Source organism: Cyprinus carpio, chromosome A20 (genome assembly GCF_018340385.1).
Source record: "Cyprinus carpio isolate SPL01 chromosome A20, ASM1834038v1, whole genome shotgun sequence".
NCBI classification, from domain to species: Eukaryota; Metazoa; Chordata; class Actinopteri; order Cypriniformes; family Cyprinidae; genus Cyprinus; species Cyprinus carpio.
The window spans coordinates 3,709,608-3,733,308 of record NC_056591.1 but is presented as its reverse complement, the minus strand read 5'-3'; the positions used below and the strand labels follow the sequence as shown (position 1 = coordinate 3,733,308).

The window sequence follows — 23,701 nt, the reverse complement described above, 5'->3', positions numbered from 1 at the left end:
AAATTTAATTTATTCCTGTGATCAAACTAAATTTTCAGCATCATTACTCGAGTCTTACTCCAAGTGTAACAATATACACTATAACCTTCAAAAGCTTGGAGTCAGTATATATAGAAATTTAACTTTTTAGCACACACGTGATGATAAATTAAAATGATTAATATGATTAATGTTACAAACGAGGCTGTTCTTTCAATTTATCGGAAAAAAACCTGAAAAAAATATTCTCAGCTCTTTTCAAGAGTTTGAATACACCTTCTGGTGCTACTTGGACACGTCATCAGTGAAAAACCCGGGGTGATAGGGTGTTTCGGGTCTTTAATCTTCATACACCCTCACCCGGGCGACCCAACCGGGGGTGATCAGTCCCCGGCTTGTGTCCAAGTGGCATGTTGCTCCACGGATCCCCCCTACGGATCCACAGCCACCGAGAAGCCCTCTCTGCGGCCTCGAAGATGTTTGCGGTGGCTTTTTTCAATTGCAGTCCTTTCACTCCAAGGAGTTTGAGGGTTCGCAGCAGTGAGTGGCCAGCGAAGCCTCGGCAACCCGACCTCGACTGGCTCGCAGCGAGTTTTCCAGCCGTTGTTCCGGCACTCCGAGCTGAGCCCTGCGTACTTAGCCCTCTTACGCTCGTAGGCCTCTTCAATACGGTCTTCCCAGGGGACAGTTAGTTCCAGGATAACCACTTGCTTGGTAGACTCAGACGTTAGCACCATGTCTGGGCGGAGAGAAGTGGCTGTAATGTTGCCTGGGAACTTAAGCTGTCTTCCAAGGTCAACCTGAAGCTGCCAATCACAAGCAGTGGAGAGGAGCCCCCCCGTAGAGCTAGGCCGATGGAATTGTTCCTTCTGCCCAGCTCTAATGAAGGTGATTGTTTGTTTGGGGACTGCCTGGGTCTTGCTGAGCTGGATTGCTGTGCAGATGGAGTCCGCCAAAGCCTTTAGCACCTGGTCGTGGCGCCAGCGGTACCGCCCTTCCCCCTAGCGCTCTTGAGCAGCTGCTCAAAATGTGCTCCAGTGTGCCCCTTTTCTTGCACAGCTTGCACTCAGGAGTGTCTGCCAGCCCCCAGGTGTGCAGGTTAGCTGGGCTTGGGAGGACGTCATAGACGGATTGGACAAGAAACTTGATCTGAAATGGCTCTGCTTTCCAGAGCTCTGCCCAGGTTATTCTGCGTGGATCTGCATGTTCCCACCTGGTCCACGCTCCTTGTTTGGACATGCTGGCCATTTTGGTGTAGAGTTCTTCCTCCACCTCTGCTCATATCTCGTCCTGAATCAGTTTGCGCCTCTCTTTTCCACGAGCCAGATCATAACGTGGCTTGGGAAAACAACCAAGACCTGCTCGTCCCATTGCCACGGAGCCCACCAGCGTTTTGTGCCTTAGTCGTGCCTCAGCTTTGGTGACGGCTTCTTGCGCCTGCCACTTTCTCCCGGTCTTCACGAGGATTCCTGCTGCTGCGACTTTTGTGTCTTTGGAATCCCTGTACATCAATACCTCTCTGGCGCGGGTGACTTTGAACTCCTCTGATAGTCCACTCAAAGGAAGATGCAACTTGGTGGAATGGCCGGAAAGGGCAATGCTGCTCAAGGACCGAGGGAGCCCCAGCCATTTTCTGAGGAACTGGCTGATAGACTTCTCTAGAACATCGACTGTTGATGTTGGTACCTCGTAGACTAACAGGGGCCAGAGTATTCTTGGCAAGACTCCATGCTGGTAGATCCAGGTTTTGAATTTTCCGGGGAGGCCACATCTGTCAATCGCTGTGAGCCAGGTAGTCAGGTCGCACTTGGTTTGTTTTATGGCAGCTGAGTCCTTCAGGGAGCTATCAAAAAACTTCCCCAAGCTCTTGACTGGTTTTTCAGTCACTGATGGAATCATGGTCTCTCCCAGGGCAAAGCAGAAACGGTCGGACACTTTACCCTTCCTTAGGACCAGAGACCTGGACTTGGCAGGCTTGAAGCTCATCCTTGCCCAGGAGATGAGCCGTTCAAGCCCCTGGAGAAGCCACCTGCACCCTGGAACAGATGTTGTCATCACTGTTAAGTCATCCATGAAGGCTCTTATGGGGGGCTGACGGGTCCCAGATTTTGACTTGGGCCCTCTACATTCCACCTCGGCGACCGACTTCATCATGTTCATGGCCAGTGAGAAGAGAGATACAGAGATTGTGCAGCCCAGTGATTATCCCCTTTCAAGTTGATGCCATGAGGATGTTACTTGGCCTGAAGAGACTCGTGCGCTGAAGTTGTTGTAATAGTCCATGATGAGGTTGTGGATCTTGACAGGAACATGGTGTCTTCTTACCAGTGCAGTTTCAACGAGCTTGTGTGGAATAGACCCGTAGGCATTGGCCAGGTCAAGCCAGAGAGTTGCCAGATCTCCTTTGCTCTCCTTAGCCTCCTGGATCAGCTGTGTCACCACCCCTGTGTGCTCCAGACATCCAGGTACTCCTGGGACTCCTCCCTTCTGGACTGAGGTGTCAATGTAGGTGTTCTTCAGGAGGAAGTCTGTCAGACGTTGGGACACGATTTTGAAAAAAATCTTGCTTTCAACACTGAGCAGCGAGATGATGCGAAACTGATCAATGTTGCAAGAGCCCTCCTCCTTCGGGATCCAGACTCCCTCAGCGTACCTCCATTGCGCAGCAACTTTCCCTCTCCGCCAGATCACCTTCAGGATCTTCCAGAGACGTCTGAGGAGCTGCGGGCACTGCTTGTAGACCTTATAAGGGACCCCGCTGGGACCGGGAGCGGAGCTGGATCTTGCCGCTCTAACGGCTTCTTCTTCCACTTCTTTCAGCGTGGGTTCAGCGCTGTCGAATTGGATCCCTGGTTCAGGTGGTGCCACCAAATCCCTGCAAGGTTCAAGGTCATGGTCCCTCAAGGTGTCACTAAAAGTGGCGTGGAGATGGTTGTCGATCTCCTCTACCGGGCAAGCGAGGTGGCCACTTCGCTTCTGGCCCAGTAGTTTCTTGATAAAGCTGAAGGGATTGCCAATGAAAGCACTACGTTTCCGAGCCCTTTCCTTGCCCTTCCTTCGGTGCCGTTCTGCTCTCCTCAGTGAGATGAGTCTCTTCCTTATGATGTTTGTGAGTTCTGACAAGGCAGTCCTTTCTTCTTCCTTGGCCATCTTGAACTGACGTCTCAGGGATTTTAGTTCTTGTCTCAGCTGACTGATCTTGGCTTCTCGCCGGTTGAGCTTCGCTGGATTCCTATCTCCTCTTCTTTCCTCAACACCAAACCGCTCTGCTCCCGTGTTCATTATGATGGTACACATGTTCTGGAGCTTCTGGTCGACACTGCCCTTTGAGATGGATTCCAGGCACTTGTCTACATCCTCGTCCAGCTTAAGCCACTCCTTATTGTTTGCGCCAGGCCACTTCACCCTACGGTGTTCCGATTTCCTGCTTGGTGGGGGGATTTGTGTGGCTTGGAGGTTCCGGGTACTGTGGGGAGATTCCGGACCCGGCTCCTCCTCTGTCTCACCAGGTTCAGCAGCCGGCATGACAGTAACTACTGCCCCAGCTGCCGTACCTGAGCGTAGCTTCACTTGATCCCTCCTGAGGCAGGCCATCTTTGCCTGGTGGATCTTCAGGCCCTTCAGGTTTTTGCAGACCTTGCCGCAAATACAGACTGCGCTCGTAATCCGTTGTCCATTTGATTGGGTCGTTACCGGTAATTCCGTCCGATCAACATTTCAACATTAATCTTTTTTTTTTTTAGTAGAAAATCAGAATATTAGAAGGATTTCTGAAAGATCGTGTGACTGGAGTAATGATGCTAAAAATTCAGCTTTGAAAGTCAGCTTTGATTGTTCCTAATAAATTTTCTTAAGTTAAGAATCTTAAGTTATTTTGTGGCATAATTAAATATATTCTAAATAAACTACAAACATAAAAATATATACATTTATTGTCACGGTTCATGGATTCATTGACTCGCCCTCGCTATGTGGGTGCACGTGGGTTGAATGGGTGCGGCTCATCAGCGCGGCTCGTGTTCCGCTGATGAGCTGATCAGCGGCAGCTGTTTTGTATGAGAATGTCCTATATATTGTTTTGTCACTCCGTCTTGTCTTTGTCAGATGGTTGTGGAGGTTCCCGGGTCGGCACTGGCCGTCTTTTCCCCTTGCTCCAGTTCCGGGTGTCCGTTTGGATTTCTGCCTTGTTCGGAGGATCGTGTTCTGGGTTCCTGCTAGCTGTCTGCCCCTGAGTCCTGCGTTGCCGAGCCGAGTATTGACTTTGTCTGCTGTCTTTGGACCTACACTACCTCTGTTCTTTGGTGTTAATAAACACTACTGTCACTTGCTATTGGATCCTTGACTGTTCTTTCGAGCCATGACATTTATTTTGTCCTCACATTCTTTCTTGTAACTCTTCCCTCTCAGTCACACACCTGACTGAAAGGCTCATTATGCAGCTTAGACCTCAGAGGGTTAATGTGAATTGAATGGAATTGTGCCTATAGAAAGTCTGCATAAAACATGTCAATGACATGTCCGGACATGTCGGGGTCCCCAATAGCCCATATCATATGGCCTGTTATATAGTTTTTCATGATCCTGGTAAAAAGTTTTTATATTTTTAGTGATTACTAAAACTCCCTTGTTCCCTTGTTCCCTTAGTCTGGTATAGTCTGTCTGCGTGTGTGTCTGTGAGCGTGTGTGGGGGAGAGAGAGAGAGAGACCCCTGGTTCCTATAGTCTGAGCGCGTGTCTGTGTCTGTCTGTGTGTGTGTGTGTGTGTGTGTGTGTGTGAGAGAGAGAGAGAGAGAGAGAGTGTAAAGTTTTCTGAAAGTAAAACGTAAAAACTCAGGGATCCCCTCTCAGTCTGCCTGTCTGCTGTTCTGATCCCCCTCCCACCTCTCATTTCACAGAGCAGGTGAAACTCTCTCTGCACTCTGAATTCAGCTTAAACTATCACTCGGCATTGTGTAAGACGTAATATCCATACCAACCCCTGAAAAATGTAAGACATTTTTTCATTAAACTCAAATTTTCTTATTTTTAATGATTTATTTATTTTCAATTCAGTATACAATGTTATGTATTTTATTTAACCCTATTTTCTTATATTGCTGAAAATCAGAAAAACAACAATTAGAATGTGTGTATGTGTGTGTCATTTTATTATGAATTTTCATCTCTTAAAATTTATATGCTTTTACTTATATTCTAAAATTGTCCTTAAACCAATATCTCTTTCTCACAGCCGTGTAGGATGACCAAAACCTCTGCTCTAGCGTGACACCGGCTAAAAGCACATGCGTACCCTTCAGTCCGATTTAAACAGATGTCGCATTGCATACCAGAGGTCCGGTATCTGTATTACAAACAGGTGACCGTAACAAAAATATTATTTCATGATATATCACAAACGGATGTCATAACACATCCGCAGTACAACAGGTAAGCATGATATATTATAAAGAAGCTGTCGCGTACCGGAGGTCCGGTGTCTATATTACAAACAGATGTTGTAACAGTTGTCATAAGGTTAATACTTAATGACATGATATATTACAAAACAGATGTCATATCACAGCTGACAATCATTCATCAGTCCCACTCTGCAATGTACAGAGGTTCTTCTCTACAATCTTTCAGATCTTTCCAAATACGATTGAAAAATACTGCCCAGTCTTTATCTGGAAAGACCAGACATGGATCTTGACCTTGTACAAATTCTTTGGTTTCAGCAGATGTATAGAGCGTAACCATTCGAGACAGAATGTGAAATATGTCCCCTAATATAAGACCGGTTCCCAGTAAAAATTAATCTCGCACGCTGTCCGTATTTTCACAGAGAAACCTTGCCAAGCACAAATTACTGTTGTACGGCTTTCTCGGGGCTAAGTCAGCCTTTCCATCATCTCTTCATCCCATTCCTTCTCGGGGGTTTTAGGTGAGTATAAGAAGTCCATGTCTATGTATTTTTCCTCAGAAACTCAAGAGGCCCGTATTTAACTAAGCGAATGCAATCCGATGCCGTCGCTGATGGGGAAACCCCACCCCGTGATGGACCATAAAATCTTTCACCCTAAGTTCACCTGTCGCTGGATGGTCACGCACAGACAAGATTTGTCTTTTACCCTGAGGACACCTGTCACCGGATGGTCACGCAGAGACAAGATTTGTCTTTTACCCTGAGGACACTTGTCGCCGGATGGTCACGCAGAGACAACATTTGTCTTCCCTAACAGACGACATAACCAATAAAACAAACGGATGTCGCATACCAGAGGTCCGGTGTATATATTACAAACAGGTGACCATAACACTTGTCATATGGTTAATCCCTAATGACATGATATATTACAAAACAGATGCCATATCACAGCTGCCGATCATTCACGGATGTTGTAAATACTGAGTCATTTCACAGCTGATGACATATAAGCATGATTTATTACAAACAGATGTCATATTACATGTCGTAACAACAGCTGCGACCGTTAAAAGGTCAAAAGGTCAAAGCCACATGGGTGGGGGAGGGGGTAAAAGGTCAAAAGGTCAAAGCCACGTGGGTGGTCGGGGTGGGCGACACTTTTTTGTGCTAAATACAGTGTAATTAGACTTAATAGGTAACACTTTGACTTCATTATTTATTGTCACCATAATTAACAAAGTGTTACTGTTTAATTAGCTCATATGTAAAGAATTAGATAATGTTACATTAATAACTTGACCATAAATAGTACTCACTTTAGACTAGATCATGGAAAATCAGAAAATATCATTAAGTAGCGTCTGAACCAATCAGACACACCATTTGTCATTTGATTTAACAAATCAATTATTCATTAGATTAACAAATAATCACAGACATCCCCCCTCCCACCCAATAAACATACTGGGTGCCAGGATGTCTGTGAACGACAAAAGGCCACTGGTTACCATGGCAGCCAAGGCCCCTCAGCAAGATCAGATAAACTTTTATGACCTAATGGCATGTTTGAGAGCTCTCCCTCTCACTAGATTCTCCACAGGAAAGACACATAATGCTCAGCAAAATGGACTCTTCTCTAATTAATTCATAAGAAAACCTTTCTTTGAATGTGTCACGGTTCATGGGATCACAATCTCATCTGTTCTTTGTTTTCTGTGTGTGCATGAGCGTGGTGAGTGGGTGTGGCTGATTATCATCACGAGCGATCAGCTCCAACTAAGGCTCATTTGCCACGCTATATAATGTGCGTTACCCTGTCTTGTGTTGTCAGATCCTTGATGTTTGTCCTCTCGCTCACGGTCCTCGACTCCTCCAGTGTTTTGGATCTTCGGGTTTCCTTCCTTCTCCTCGTGGTGGCTGCCCATTTCGTCCCTGTGCTACAGAGACAGCGAGCCCTCAGCAAGCCCTGTATTGTTGTTTTCCTTCATTGTTTTGGCTTTGTCCAATAAACTGTTTGTTTCGCATCCGCTCTTGAATCCTGTCTATTTTTTTCATGACAGAATGAACACACATATACTTCAGGGCATTGTGTATGTTTTTACTGTTTTTGTATATTGTCTTTTGTGTATTGTATATGTTTTATTCATGCTTATGATAGATCACTAGTTAATATAACCTCTATACAACGTTTGGTATCAAAGAGTTCATCTTCTGATGATCTAAATGAGAATTTATATTATATATACATTGGCAATATATTAGTGTTCTAAGAACCTTTAGTAATTCTGCAATAGAGTTCCATATGCAAATTACCATGCTTTTAGACAAAGGGCCATAAAACTCTTCATTATTTCCAACCTCCCACTTGGAATTTCACCCTTAATGATTGGACAAGCCCATCCTGAGAGGATATATCATTACAAAAACTTAACCTCTTAACCCACACCAAGACGCGGGCGCCCTGAACTCCCCTTGTTTGCACGTGTCAATATTTACGAATAGATTAAATGAAACGGGACAAATTTAATCTTGACAAACTATATATATCATTATAAAGTTCTAAGCCTCAAGCATCGACGACAGATCACTGTTTTTTTAATGGAAAGCTTATAAAGAATGTATTTGCTAAATTTGTGTAATCAGTACACATCGAAACATGATTCGTCGTAATAACAAGTCATAAACACATCCACAGCTGTAAATCCCAGTTTAGTTAGGAAGGTAAGGGTCCAGCAATAACGTTGTAATATTGTGATAATTCCTTTGTTTACGTTTCAGTTCTTCCGGGACAGTATTGTTTGTGTCCGTTATGGAATAACTCATGCGCAGAAACTGCGTCTTGGTAGTAAAAAAACGGCATGGTTTTGTAGCATACAATGTCACAAACAGAATGAGACGATCCACTAAAAAAAAGTGAAAGATAGGAGGAAGATGGTTTATTTGAATTCTGGCGCTCTCTCGTGATGGCTCGTGACGTGCGCTGTGATGCACCTGTCATCTGATGGAGGCGGAACTTAGTGATTGCCCTTTTTTTGTTTTTTTTATTTTTCAACATTTTTCATATATGAAAAATTCTTCAATCCAGTCATTTAAATGTGGTGCTCTCCGAAGCAGTTCCTGACTAACTGCAAGCATAGTCCCACATCACATTCCTGGCACTTCCATGGGGTGCTCCTTTTGCATCCTATGCAATTCTGTGAAAGGTCTTGAGTGTCACTCACAGGAACAGGCAGATGATCGCATCTCTTCCCATGTACTTATTTTACAGCTACAGCTGCAACCACTGCCCCTCTGAGATGTTGTGTTTGATGTGGAAAGCATGCAGTTACCGTATTAAGCCGTATATTGTCATGAAGCGCAAGATGTTTACTATCAAACGCAATTGGATTTTTTTTCATAGTGCAAACGGTTGGTGAGTTATGATAACATAAATAGAGCATGGTTAATTGTGTCAGCGAAGACACATCCGTTTTTAAAGGGTTAATAAAACTCTTGTGCACAAATTACATGAGTTTCTGATTCTGCCTTGCAAATCAATGTCCCTTTACGATTCCGATTTTGCTACATGCTCTAATGCATTAATACTGTATGAAAGTATTTTCTGTGGCCACGAAAATATCCTTTCTTAGAGTTGATATGAAATTACGCTAAATGTTCGCTGAACAAACAGATTAGTTGATGGCAATTTAATTCTGTTGCAGTTACTACTGGCAGCTCATATAAGTAATTGTAATTAATCATAATTAATTGTAATCATTTATATACATTTCCCTTTTGATCTTAATCTACTACAGAAATGGTGGAGAACAATGGCAATTGTTTAAACATTATTTGCAAGCGGATTCAGTATCTCAAACTTGTGTTTGTCTCATTAAATTTATTAACGTCTTACACATGCAGTTTCTGATAAACTCAGATAAACTATAGCTTGAATGTGCCTTCCTACGAGCAGTAGAAAGTTTTCAGTGCTATAATGTTTTTAAATCATACGATAAGAAACTTACCTGATTTTAGCGAAGAAATCCTAAATTCTGTTGTTAGTAAAGCCTTATCTGACAAAGAAATCTCAGATTAGCAGCCCATATAAATGGTAGCAGAATAAATTAATCTTATTTTTGGGCGAAGAAATCCCCATTTCAGATTTAAAATGTGTTTAAATCTACTCTGTCGAGGAAATCTCAGATTAGCGGCACAAATTAATCTGTATGGCGAAGAAATCCCACTTGCAGTGATATCAAAACTGGGCGATGAAGAAATTTCACTACAGGATATTTAGTTAAATGGTCACTGGAGCGATGTCAACCATTGCGTATCGTTATAGTCATTGAAGTGTTGCAATTGAATAATGAAATAACCCTCTGGAGTCGATTCCCGCGTATACGCGTCTTGAGGCATTTTCTCCTGATAACCCCGAAAAGAACTTAAATTACACTTTCAATTTTGTATCCACACATAATAACAACAAAATTTTGTGCATTTATAAAATAAAGAAAACAAACAAGGTGCGCTGTCTGCAGCCTTGGTCTGCGGTGATCTTCATTTAGAAACGCGTCATTAAAATGAACTGTAACTCAGCGACTACTCAACGAAGAGGCATGAGAGATATATAGAAAGCTTGACATATCTACTTTTAAACTAAGCAAGTGCTAGCAAAAACAAATATTCTGTAATAAAGTAATCCATATGAAAACAACGCAATGTCTGTCTTTCACGTCTCCCTTCATTATATCTACTGCGATCACGCCCATGCGCTGAACGCGGTATTGATATTTTTAATGTTCCATGTGAAGCTTGCGGCTTGTAAACGTCCATACAGAAAACAAAGCAGCGAGACTGTTCTTCAAGTTTTTTATTTTCTTTTACTGTTTGCTGTAGCGTATCAGACCCGAACCAGACAAATTAAAGATTCGATCGTGAGCATGGTTGAAACATGAGGAGCCGAATTCCCACAGAAAAGGCAACAGGATGTTTTTTGTAAATCAACTCCTAGCACCACAGTCTGAAGCAAGATAACCAACTCTTTCAGAGAACAGCTTTCAACATTAACACCATTAGAACAATTACTAACAATTTCAATTCAAAAAAGAGATTTGGGGCAAGTAATCAAGATTGATGGTCAAAGAGATGCACAGCATGACCATCACATGTAAACCCATGAGAGTAAACAAGATCGTTGGATTGACTTCCCCCCACTTAGCAGAACCAGACTGAAATTCCTAAGGGGACCTTTTAACCTCTGGTCTCCCCACAGAAAATCCTTATGTCAGAGAATGGCACAGGAACTGTCGTTTTATAGATGTAGTTGCACCAAGATGAACACAAAAAAGACTTCTAAAGGAATATCAGTCCATTGCTTAACTCCATATCATTTATGAAACCCACTGTGACTATCATGTTTCTAATCACTTATTGTGAATGTCTTTTTAATAACTATTGAATAGCTTAAGTATTCATACTCATGTTTAGTATGTGTGTGTTTTCGAAATCTTCTTGCTTGAAACGTTTCTGACCATCAGTTATTTGTCAAATGTATCATATTCTTATCATAGGAATCATGTCCAAAATTATACCCTGCAAGAGTGGGAAAATTCGGACCACGTGATTGATAAGATAACATATGATTTATGAATGGGTAGGACTAGTGTTGTCAAAAGACCCGGTACTTCGGTACCAAGTCGGTACTAAAAAAATGAAAATGTCACGGTACCAGGTTTCTGTAAGTACCGGTGGTACCGAGTACCCGGTCAACTCGGTTCTTGACGCATACAGCGCATGATTTCCACGAAGCAGAAAACACGGGCGGAATCTCAAAATCCAGTCATGAAAATGGAACTTACATTTTAATATGGACAGTCACGGAATTTGTCAAAGTTAGTATAAATTAATCAAATCAAATCTCCATATGGACCAGTATCTGTATGTTCTGCGTGTCTCTGTGTCAATGAATGAATGAATGGCAGAGACGTGCGGTTTTGTTTACTACATAGACTGAAGCGCGTGACGCGTGCAGTAATTTCAGCATCTGCCGTCTCAATGAGGACATAAATACATAAACAACATCACCAGAACTGTTCTGAGTCACTTCACAAGCATTTTACCGTTTCATTTGAGTAAAACCAGTGTCAATTTAAAGGTATTCACGACAACCCAGGGTTTCCCACACATTGATTTATTACAATATCAAAACTGACCGCCACAAATAGATTTACCAAAAGGCTTTGACTTCATTGAATAAACATGAGCACTGCACGTTTCAAAATCAAAAACCGATGCGGGTGTTTTTATATCACTGGAGTTCTGAAGAAAACCGACTGTATTTAAAAAATTTTCGATTTCATGTTCTTTTTATTTTGCGTTGTTAATGCTTGATAAGGCAGCGTTTTGTGAGAAACAGCGCTGCTTTGCAGCCGTCACCGGAGAATCCTGTATCTCTCCCGCTCTTAAAGCACCTCCTGCTGGCAGAAAATAAACTTGCATATATATATATATATATATATATATATATATAGGGAAATAAAAAAAGAAAAAATTCACACACTCTATTTCTTCCATGTTTTAATTTTAATAGCAAATCCCCTTTATTTAACAAAAAATAAAATGTGTTTAAATTTCATTTAATTAAAAGACAAATTAAATTTGGGTGAAACTTGTTTACTGTTTTTCATAATTATATTACTTGTAGAAAAACTTTAAACAGAATTGTAAGTAAGTATAAAGAATATCATTGGTTTTATTTTTAGTGATAAAATGTGAGTGTTTTTTTTTTATTAGCATATTTTTGTGTTTTGCTTTGGTACCGAAATTGGTACCGAGAACCGTGGATTTTCACTGGTATCGGTACCGAATACTGAAATTTTGGTACCGTGACAACACTAGGTAGGACAAACATCGCAACACCCCGAGCAAAGACAGTATCTAATTGGTCAAGACAACATTTGAGGTGTGGCCAAAAGGCCAGTTTAAATACTCAGGACACCATCAAATTTTGCTTTTAGCTTTGGCTTTTCAGCTGCTGCTTTGAGTCATCAATTTTAGCGGTCTTTGAGCGCTGTTCCAGCGTGCTTCGGCCTACACGCCTGCTGCTACTTAGCCACGATGAGAAGAAACACCACCTAGTCTCGTCAAGCTTTACTTCTATTCTTTTACTTTAGTTTATTTTCTTTTCCATTGAGAGTTCGTGTTCTGAGTTAAGTTTTGCAACGCCGTGTCTCTGAGTCTGACCTCGAGTGCCCGTTCAACTTCAACCAGCCCACAACTGCACATCGTCAGCCAACACCCAACCACGGGCTATCCAAGACGTCACTTCAACGACTACTGAACTTCCAGCCAATCAGCAACCTCGGGAAACCCCCTTTTCAATGACAACAAAGGGAACCCCCTTTACACGGCAACGCAAGTAACCTCCAGACTCTCATCTAACACTGGTGTAGCTATCTAATATAATTTTAACCTCATTGAGGAACTCAATGCGAGGGTTAATTAACTGACTGATGGTTGTTCATGTCTATGCAATTTCACGTATTGCTGTAAACTTGGGATTTCACATTTTCATTCTCTTAAACTCATTCTTCCCCTAACTTTCTATCCTCCTGCAACTTGTGTGAATGTGTGAGTGCGTGTGCTTATGTGTTAGATTAGTTTATATGTCTTAGATTTATCTAATAAAGCCTTATTCATATTGAAAAGATAAGTATCTTATGTTTTGTGCTTACAAGTTAATGTCTTAAACTGCCGATCTTGATATTGTGCTAATTAATAGTGTTTTCACTATACTTTGGATATTAATATCCAGTGCAGATTTGATGTTATACGGCTCGTTCAGTGAATCGCTGGCCGTTTCCGTGATCAGCCGTGAAACAGTGATTCTGTTCAAATTCCCTTTAAAATCTTAAATGATTCCCTTTGAGCTAAATTGACCTGTTTCCCTTACATGCTTCGCGCTGAGAGGAATAAGACATAATTCACCCCAAGAAGATGCGCTGAGGATTACCTCAGGATTTGAGTTTTGGATTTCATTTCGGTTCATTCTTGGTTAATATATATATATATCTTCAGGTTCCATTTGCAGAGCGAAATAAGAACGGTCCAGCATTTACAAATAATATATATGTGTGTGTGTGTGTGTGTGTGTGTGTATATATATATGTATATGTATGTATGTATGTAATGACTGTTTAATAACAATAGCATGCATAAGAGCCCTTGGGTAAAGGTCTTTCTTTAAATTTTTGATGAGTAGACTGTAGCCTAAGACTATCCTATATTTTTAATGGCTTTTAAGGATGTTATTGTTGTTTAACGTCTTCCCTTCCTTTCATTTTACAATTACATTCAGTTCGCAATCCGTCCCTTTGCGCCACCTGGCGGTAGTATAGCGAATGGTTTTAACACGCGACTGACTTGCAGTTAACGCCGCGGCCCTGCGGCGGCGGTACGCGCGGCAGTATTACTCATTTTGGTTGTCTACCTACTGTAATGCTCAGCAAAATGGACTCTTCTCTAATTAATTCATAGGACAACCTTTCTTTGAATGAACACACATATACATCAGGGCATTGTGTATGTTGTTACTGTTTTTGTATATTGTCTTCTGTGTATTGTATTTGTTTTATTCATGCTTATGATACATCACTAGTTAATATAACCTCATCTATACAATGTTTGGTATCTATGAGTTCGTCTTCTGATGATCTAAAAGAGAGTCTATATTATATGTTGGTACATAGGGAATATATTAGTGTTTTTTCCACTTTCCACTGGGAAGAAACTCCCAATCACCATTGAGTCAGAACATCTTTGGAATTCATCACCCTTCAAACCAGGAAGAACGTGATTGCAACTCCTACACCACTGAACCTCCAAACCATCAAAACTTTCATCTGAGACTGCATACAGACGCTCGTTCCAGGCCAAGGCAATGGAAGTATTGTACATTTAACTAAACGTAACAGAGGTTTAGTATAAGCTATAGACCCCGTTATAAACGGTGCTGATGGTTTTACGCAGGTGGTTAACTGATTCTTTTCATAGCTTCATTTTCTGGTTTTCCTGATGTTTTCATCCAAGTCTCATTTGCCCTTTCCCCTGTATGAGTGATTGTATGTTCGTTTGTTTGTTAGACTAGTTTGTAGTTAATAAAACTCTTGTGCACAAATTACATGGGTTTCTGATTCTGCCTTGCAAATCAATGTCCCTTTATGATTCAGATTTTGCTACATGCTCTAATGCATTAATACTGTATGAAAGTATTTTCTGTGGCCACCAAAATATCCTTTATTAGAGTTGGTATGAAATCACGCTAAATGTTCGCTGGACGAACAGATTAGTTAATGGCAAATTAATTCTGCTACAGTTACTACTGGCAGCTCATATAAATAATTGTAATTAATTACATACATTTCCCTTTTGAGCTTAATTTACTACAGTGCTTTAATCCAACATTTATTGGATATTAATTGCATTCATTTTCAGTTTTTCTACTGTACAAACTGTATATTCTGTCGCCTTACTGTACCTCCAATCCTAACTGATGTATTTTAACAATATAATCTAAATAATATCAGCAAATACATCAAAAATAAAGCATTTAAATTTAATTTTTTTTTTTTTTTAATTTGGTTATGTTTAGGTTTGGGGATAGACTTCATGTATTTGTAAACATTTTAAGCAATTCTTGTAACAATGAAATACTTATAAATCATCTACAAACTATTAATTTACAGTTAATCAATAGTTTATAAATTGTAGTTTCTATGTTGTTAAGACATTAACAAGTTATAAACAAATAGTGAGTTTTTTATTTATTATTACTGTAATTAACAATTTATTACTGTTTAATTAGCACATATGTAATGACTTACAAAATTATACCAAATTATAAAATAACAACAAATTAATGATACCTAAGGGATGTATTTTACTCCAGTATTAAATCAGTTGCTAATGGTTCATAAAAACAAGAAGTTTTTAATGAACAATAAATAAATGCTTATGTATAAAGTGAATTAATGCATATTTTAATGCTTGATTAGCGTCTTTGTAAACATTTTATCAACATATATTAATGGAACTAATGAATGATAAAAGTAGGATTAAACTATAGCTTGATAGCACTTAAAGCATACGTCTCACTCTCCCTGCAAATCGCCATCCAAAGCCAACCTTACTCAACTCAAACTTTATAGTACTTGACGTTGGTTGTTGTGAAGGAAGGTCAGGTTGTTGATGTTTGTCTGCCATTCTCTCTCTGTCTGCATAGTGTGCGTGAACGTGCTGATGACGTATCCTATCTGTGTGAACAGGGTGTGCAGAGGTATGCAAATACATATGTTGACAGGCAGGTAGGAGAGCCTATCTTAATGTTCGGACCAAACATTTTGATTGAACAAACATTTCTTGGTCCTACGCCTTCCACAGAATATGTAAATAGATATAAATTAAGGGTGTAACGTACACGTATTCATACCAAACCATTTCAGTACGGGTCTTTCGGTTCAGTACGCATGTGTACCAAACAAATACAATTTTTTTTTCCTTCAGAAAATTCAAATAATAAATGGCGTTTTGACAGTCTTTGATGTGGCATGACAGGTTGTTGTATAAACGCCTTGAAGAGCTGCTTCTGGGACGGTTCAGAAACGTACTGGTATAATCCCAGCACAAGCTAGACACTTAGCACTGACTAGAAAAAAATCAATCAACTCCCACACACAATTCAAAAACTCAAAACCCAAACAACCATATTACAACAACACATAAAACATAGTAAAAAAAAATAATTCAGTATCGAAGCCATTATATTAGTACAAGTCATGAGGCAGCGTTGACAACAAGTTTCTGTGCTCCTGGATGTTAGGAGCAACGAAACATTAGAATAGTATCTTATCTGAGAAAAAAGGAAGTTGAATTAACTTTACAGATAATGTTCCCTTTTAACTTTGACTTGAATGTGTTGTTAAAGCTCTGGATGAAACTCTTCCTCACCCCTTCCCTGTCCCCTTCATCTTCCAAATTTTCCAGTAGATCAGACTCCAGTGTCCACTGCCGCACAGAAAGCTGAGGTCTGAAGTCTTATGAAGTTGTGATGTAAACAAGAAAGGGCCCGAGATCACTTCAGTGCAATAGAGGACCAAGAAAAAGGACCAGTTCTGTTTTGAGTCCACTATACTGTGAACACCATAAGGACTGAGGTCCCTTTTGACTGGTTCACTTTAAGTGAACTGGGTTTGGTTCTTTTAAAACAAACTATATGTAAAAACACCCATAGAGTAATTTTCAGCACATAAGGCAAACAATTAAGAGTGAATCTGTAAATATAAAAATAGTAATATAAAATACTAAAATAATATTATTTGCAAATAGTTCAATGGGTAACAAATGTACATTTGCCGTAAAATTAAATTACTAATATTTATCTTATCTTTGCTTTCAATAAAAACTTGTGTTTTTTATTATTTTCATTAAGTATATAAAAATATACTATTTTCATTAAGTATATAAAAATAATTTATATTTTAGAAAACCATGAACAACCTTAAAACTTATTGATGCTTCAGCAGATTTATAAACAATTCTCATTACAAATTTATGAACATGTTTGGAGTATTTTTAGTTTTCAAATCCATGTTTTTTGGGACCCAAACTCACAGCACTGGTAGTGATGAGTTCATGTTGAACAGCATTTACTGCAAACTGAATCACTCTGAGACTTAAGTTTCTTGTGTTTCAGTGAATAGTGTCACAATTCACTTGTTATATTATCGTACATTTCTAGAATTACATCACAACCTTTCACTGCATGAAAAGAGTAAAATCTGGAAGAACATGGGAACGATAAACTTCCACTTAACCTCAAGTTTGTCAGATGTATATGGATAAAAATGGAAGTTACACAAAACGTCCACATGTCCGCAAATGTCCACAAATATCTGCATTCGTCAAGTAAGCAGAGATGTTCAAGAATCCATTAAGTTAGACGGAAAAGTATGAATGACATATGGGTATTTGTGGCCTGCTGCACCTTTAATATGTTAATGACTGACTGAAAAGTGCTGTAGTCTTGCAGCAGGGGAGGGGAAAAAAGAGCTGGCTATAGTTCACAGCAAACTACACAATTCCAAAGATATTCAGACACAATTAAACAACCAAGGGAAAAAAATTCTGTAAAAAAAAGTAAAACTATATATATATATATATATACACTCACCTAAAGGATTATTAGGAACACCATACTAATACTGTATTTGACCCCCTTTCGCCTTCAGAACTGCCTTAATTCTACGTGGCATTGATTCAACAAGGTGCTGAAAGCATTCTTTAGAAATGTTGGCCCATATTGATTGGATAGCATCTTGCAGTTGATGGAGATTTGTGGGATGCACATCCAGGGCACGAAGCTCCCGTTCCACCACATCCCAAAGATGCTCTATTGGGTTGAGATCTGGTGACTGTGGGGGCCATTTTAGTACATTGAACTCATTGTCATGTTCAAGAAACCAATTTGAAATGATTCGAGCTTTGTGACATGGTGCATTATCCTGCTGGAAATAGGCATCAGAGGATGGGTACATGGTGGTCATAAAGGGATGGACATGGTCAGAAACAATGCTCAGGTAGGACGTGGGCATTTAAACAATGCCCAATTGGCACTAAGTGGGCCTAAAGTGTGCCAAGAAAACATCCCCCACACCATTACACCACCACCAACAGCCTGCACAGTGGTAACAAGGCATGATGGATCCATGTTTTCATTCTGTTTACGCCAAATTCTGACTCTACCATCTGAATGTCTCAACAGAAATCGAGACTCATCAGACCAGGCAACATTTTTCCAGTCTTCAACTGTCCAATTTTGGTGAGCTCGTGCAATTTGTAGCCTCTTTTTCCTATTTGTAGTGGAGGTGAGTGGTACCCGGTGGGTCCTTTCTGCTGTTGTAGCCCAACCGCCTCAAGGTTGTGCGTGTTATGGCTTTACACAAATGCTTTGCTGCATACCTCTGTTGTAACGAGTGGTTATTTCAGTCAAAGTTGCTCTTCTATCAGCTTGAATCAGTCAGCCCATTCTCCTCTGACCTCTAGCATCAGATTGCAGATTGTGAAATACTCAGACCGGCCTGTCTGGCCCCAACACCCATGCCACGCTCAAAATTGCTTAAATCACCTTTCTTTCCCATTCTGACATTCAGTTTGGAGTTCAGAAGATTGTCTTGACCAGGACCACACCCCTAAATGCATTGAAGCAACTGCCATGTGATTGGTTGATTAAATAATTGCATTAATGAGAAATTGAACAGGTGTTCCTAATAATCCTTTAGGTGCGTGTACGTTGTCAGTGTCGGGCATATATATATATATATATATATATATATATATATATATATATATAAAATTGGTACCTCTCTAACTTAAAAATTATCTATTGATTCAGTTACATGTAAACGTTTCAATTGGCCTATCTGAATTTGTGTGAATTACTGATCACATTTAAAATTATGTGAATTTCAATTTTATAAATTCACACACATTTAAATATTCCAACTGAAAAATTTAGATGTGACCAGTCACTATACAATTGAGTTTTGAGGTCTGACATTTTTACAGTATAAAAAATATACATTTAAATATTTATTTTAGACAGCAACACATAATACATTTGATTTAAATAACTTATAAAATTGAAATTACATTATTTTTAATACCTACACTAGTATATGCTGACATAATAGCTCAAGTTGATTAAGAGATAACTCAATAAAATCTAGAAAAAAAAAATAAAAACAAACAGCATTTCAGAATATAAATCAATAGGTTTACATGCTTTAGCGCGGCATGTAACTTCCAAACTGGATTCCATTTACAAAGCTCAACAACTCGAGCATCTCGAGGCACTTGAGAGACAATTAGAAATGCTGCAGAGGACAGAGGAAGAACCCGCAAGTAATCCAAAGAGGACTAAACAGGCACATAGTGTGACCATCGCGTTAAGTTTAATTAAAGATGTTAAAAACAGCTACTGCGTGCATGTGAAAACTGCTTGTGTGTATCGTGCATTCCAATGATTGTTTAGTCTGAATGAGTCTTACAAAATGGTGTGCTTACCATTAGATAAAATCCTGCATGCCTCATATTATCTAGGGAAGGTGGTAAAATTAATTAAAAACTTTAAATTTAGTCTTCCACAGGAAGCAGTACGACGGGTTCACAATAACGAAAATAATCCCCAAAAGTACGATTCACAAACAGGGTAATCATGTCTGGAATTCTGCTTTTTACAGGGTAAATTCTTTGCTGACGCTGACCCAGACGTCTTGAAAGGTATTTAAGATTTTTAAATATATAATTTAAAACATTAAATTACATATTTAATGAAGGGTCTACTGTTACTAATAATATATTTTTTGTTCTCTTAAGCATCCTGCAAGACGTACTATGAAACCCTCAGAAGGAAATATTCATTGAGCCAGCCTGACAAAGCCAAGATGAGAGAATCAGTTAGAGCTTTGGCAAAAATCAAGCAAAGAAAAAAAAAAAGAGTAAGTTAAAACAAAATTCAAATTTAAAAAACCTTCATACATACTAATTTCAAACTGCTATTTCACAATACTATGAGCATTTTCAGTGGTTGTCAGGGGTTAGGTTTCTGTTATGTTTGCAGATGCTGGAGTCCAGGAGTAAAATCCTTCATATAGACATAGAAAGAGAAGTGTGGAAGACCGCAACAGTTGAAATGATGTCTGATGAGGAAAATGGTATTATTGATGGGATTGGTGAGATGGTATTATTGATGGGAGGCCGGTGTGGGTTGTTAAAATACCTCCAAAGAGAAGCCCACAACTGTCAGCTCTGTGCCAGTAGCTACAGAAAAGACTGGAAGCTGACACGTTATGCTGCAACTCATAATTTCCGGCTGACATGATGGAAGTCAGAGGAGAGTTAATTTATAGAACTGTAATGTGAACATACTGTTCTAAATGTTTCTGATGTTTAGCTTCATTTTTTTCTTTAGTATTTCTTTAAATATTTGTATGCATTTTTATTCTGTATTGTTAATTTAGATTTTTAAAAAAATGTATTCTTGTTTTAACTTTGACATCGTACTTGATTCCTAATTTTGATATATATATATATATATATATATATATATATATATATATATATTAACTTGGACATTATACTTGATTCCTGTTGTTATATGTTACATTATATTAATAAAGAATATGTAAAGCCCATCACTTTTTCATCATCTGTCTTATGGACAACATTGTAGGGCTGTAACACGGTTCATAAGTAGGCCTTCATTTGTGGGTTTTGGGCGGGCTGTATTTTAAAACTAACCAATAATATAAAAGCCAGTGCATGTGCTGGTCCAATAGCAGTTAAATTTTGGGGATGGGCTAAAATGAGTGGAGCCAATGAAAAGCTTTAGGTTACTGCCTGTTAGGTGTGAAAGATTGCCTTTGAGGGGATTATCTCCCATGGCAACAAATGGCGGTGGCATGGAAGTTTACAGTGAGCCACATAAATCTGAAATGGTATGTAATCGGATGTATCTGGACCTGTGCAATTTGACATTCTCCGGCCAGTAAATTCCTGGATATATCTAAAAAATTAAGCGGTGTAAACAGGAGTTTACTGATCCGGATACAGCTCTTTTCATGCAGTGTTTGAAATCTGATAATCACACTAAGCCATATGACATTCTCACAACCATTTATTGTTAGAATTTATAAATAATTACCAGCCATCTTGCAAGTAACACCCTTTTCATATACTCACCAGAGCGGTGTTAACCCTCTAACACGTACAATCACACCGGTGATAATAATAATGATCCTTACAAATATAGTCTAATGACATGTTTTATTGATATCATATACAGATTGTGTAGGCAACTATAAAGTTTACTCTGATCTCCTCCCAGTTTACCGGAGACCTACTTAAATGTGTTTTAGGAGAGGATGAATTTGTGTGTTGTAAATCCCACAGCTCAGATTCAGCGCGAACTAACATGGCGAACTAAAATGGCGGCCCCCATCAACTAACTCAATCAATAAAAAATTGTTTAAACTACCAAATAGATTTACTTGCACATATTTCAGAATCAGAATATCAGATAATTAATAATATAGTGAGCATTTTTGTGAATATTTTGCAAAAAAAAAAAAAAAAAAAAAAAAACGGAAAAATTACATAAAAGTGATCCATGTGTCATACAGATCTATTGTGGCTGCGTTGTGTCACATGACAAGCATGACCTGTCACCATGGAAACAATTAGGCGATACATTCTAAAATAATGGTCTCTTAAAAAAAACTCACTGGGGGCTCAGCTAGTATATTTTAAACTCACGTGCGAAAGGGTTAATTTTGGACCCTAGCTGAGATGCTAAGGGTCTGCACACGGCTGCTAGCTGCTTCAGTGCTGTCAGAAGCTATATTTAGAAATGCAGCACTTTGTTTTGTAATGGTTTCAGGCCATTTCAATCTTAGTACAATCCACATCTACAAACATCAGCATAAATTTGAAAAAAAAGCATGTAAATGTTGTTTTCGTCTCTGTTTCTGGAATTCCATTGAGAGCAAGCTTCAACAGCCTAAATGGTAGCATCTGTGGTGGCATTTTGTTAATTATTTTATGGTAAACCATCTACCTTAGTATCTCCAGCTGACAGTTTGGACTCTTCAGTCCATCAGAAAGAAGCTTCACTCCTGAATCCTGCAGCTCATTGTTACTCAGGTCCAGCTCTCTCAGGACAGAGTGTGAGGATTGTAGAGCTGATGACAAACTCCCACAGGACTGAGCAGTGAGATTACATCCACATAGCCTGTGTAAAGACAAAACAAACAGCTATATTAATGTGAATTTATGAGTTTATATAGTTTATAATCTGCAGTGCATGTTTGTGCTAAATACAGTGTAATTAATTAGACTTTATTGGTAACACTTTATAATAATTATACAATAACAATGCCCTTATAATTCATTTTAAAACTATTGTAGTTCATTAGTAGTTGATCAACTGTAGTTAATACATTAATAAACTATATACATCTAGTGAGTTCACCATTGTCACTGTAATTAACAAAGTGTTACTGTTTAATTAGCTTATATGTAAAGAAGATGATCCTTCATTAACAACTCATTGAACATAAATAGTCTCACTTTAGACTAGATCATGGAAAATCAGAAAATATCATTGAGTGCTTTAAACCAACATTTATTGGACATTAATTGCAGTCATTTTCAGTTTTTATACTGTACAAACTGTGTATTCGGTCGCCTAACTCTACCTCTAATCCTAACTGATTTATTTTAACAAGGTGATCTAATGAATATTTGTATATATTTCTTATTGTCAGCATTGTCATTTAATTTTTTTATGTGGTTCTGTTTTGGTTTGGGGATAGACCATGCATTTGTAAACATTTTAAGCAATTCTGGTAACACTATAATAATGAAGTACTTATAAATCATTTACAAACTGTTAATTTACAGTTAATTAATAGTTTATAAATTGTAGTTTCTATATTGTTAATACATTAACAAGTTAATGGACCGCACATTTTGATTGGACGAACATTTCTTGGTCCTACGCCTTCCACAGAATATATAAATACATTCAGACCACTTAACTTAATGCTTGCTATCAGGATTTGAAGATACTTTCAACCAGCATTACAAAAAATCTTTCTGAAGACAATCACCTATTGCACCTTTAATTAATGACAATTAAGAATTTTGCATGACTTCTAAAGTGAGAACTATTTAACGCTAATAAAACATTTATTAATGATCCATTACTTTAAAAGTTGGCCATCGCTTTGCTGGTTTTACAGCTGCAAAGAAGACAATAATACAAAACTGGTTTACTCCCCACGTGTGCAAAAACATTTTGTTTTCACAGCCTCCTTAAAATAGTGACTTGTGAATATACAACAGCACGAATGAACAGGGCTAAACCTAGTACCATGATGCATGGCAGTGTTTTTCTACCAAAATGTTGGATTATATCAAGGAATGACTATAAAAGGTGTTTTTTTGAATCAAATTCTTTCATATTGTAAAAAAATTAATATGCCCCCCACTCCCCATTCCCTTTTTTTTAATTTATAATGTATTTTTTAATAATTAATCAAAAAAAAAAAGTTGGCCATCGCTTTACCTAAAACAGACACAAAACAAGTCATACCAAAGTCATAACTTGTTTATTTTTATTAACATGGCTTGTCATGACAAAGAAAAGATGCCCTGACAGAAAGAAACATCACACAACCACTGGAATGTCTGTAAAATACAACACACACACACACACACACTT

At 38.9% G+C, this 23,701-nt stretch overlaps 1 pseudogene; it reads right to left on the bottom strand.

The window, feature by feature from the left end:
• Positions 1-362: 362 nt before the first annotated feature.
• On the bottom strand, positions 363-3,645 carry LOC122148932 (annotated as a pseudogene).
• Positions 3,646-23,701: the final 20,056 nt, after the last annotated feature.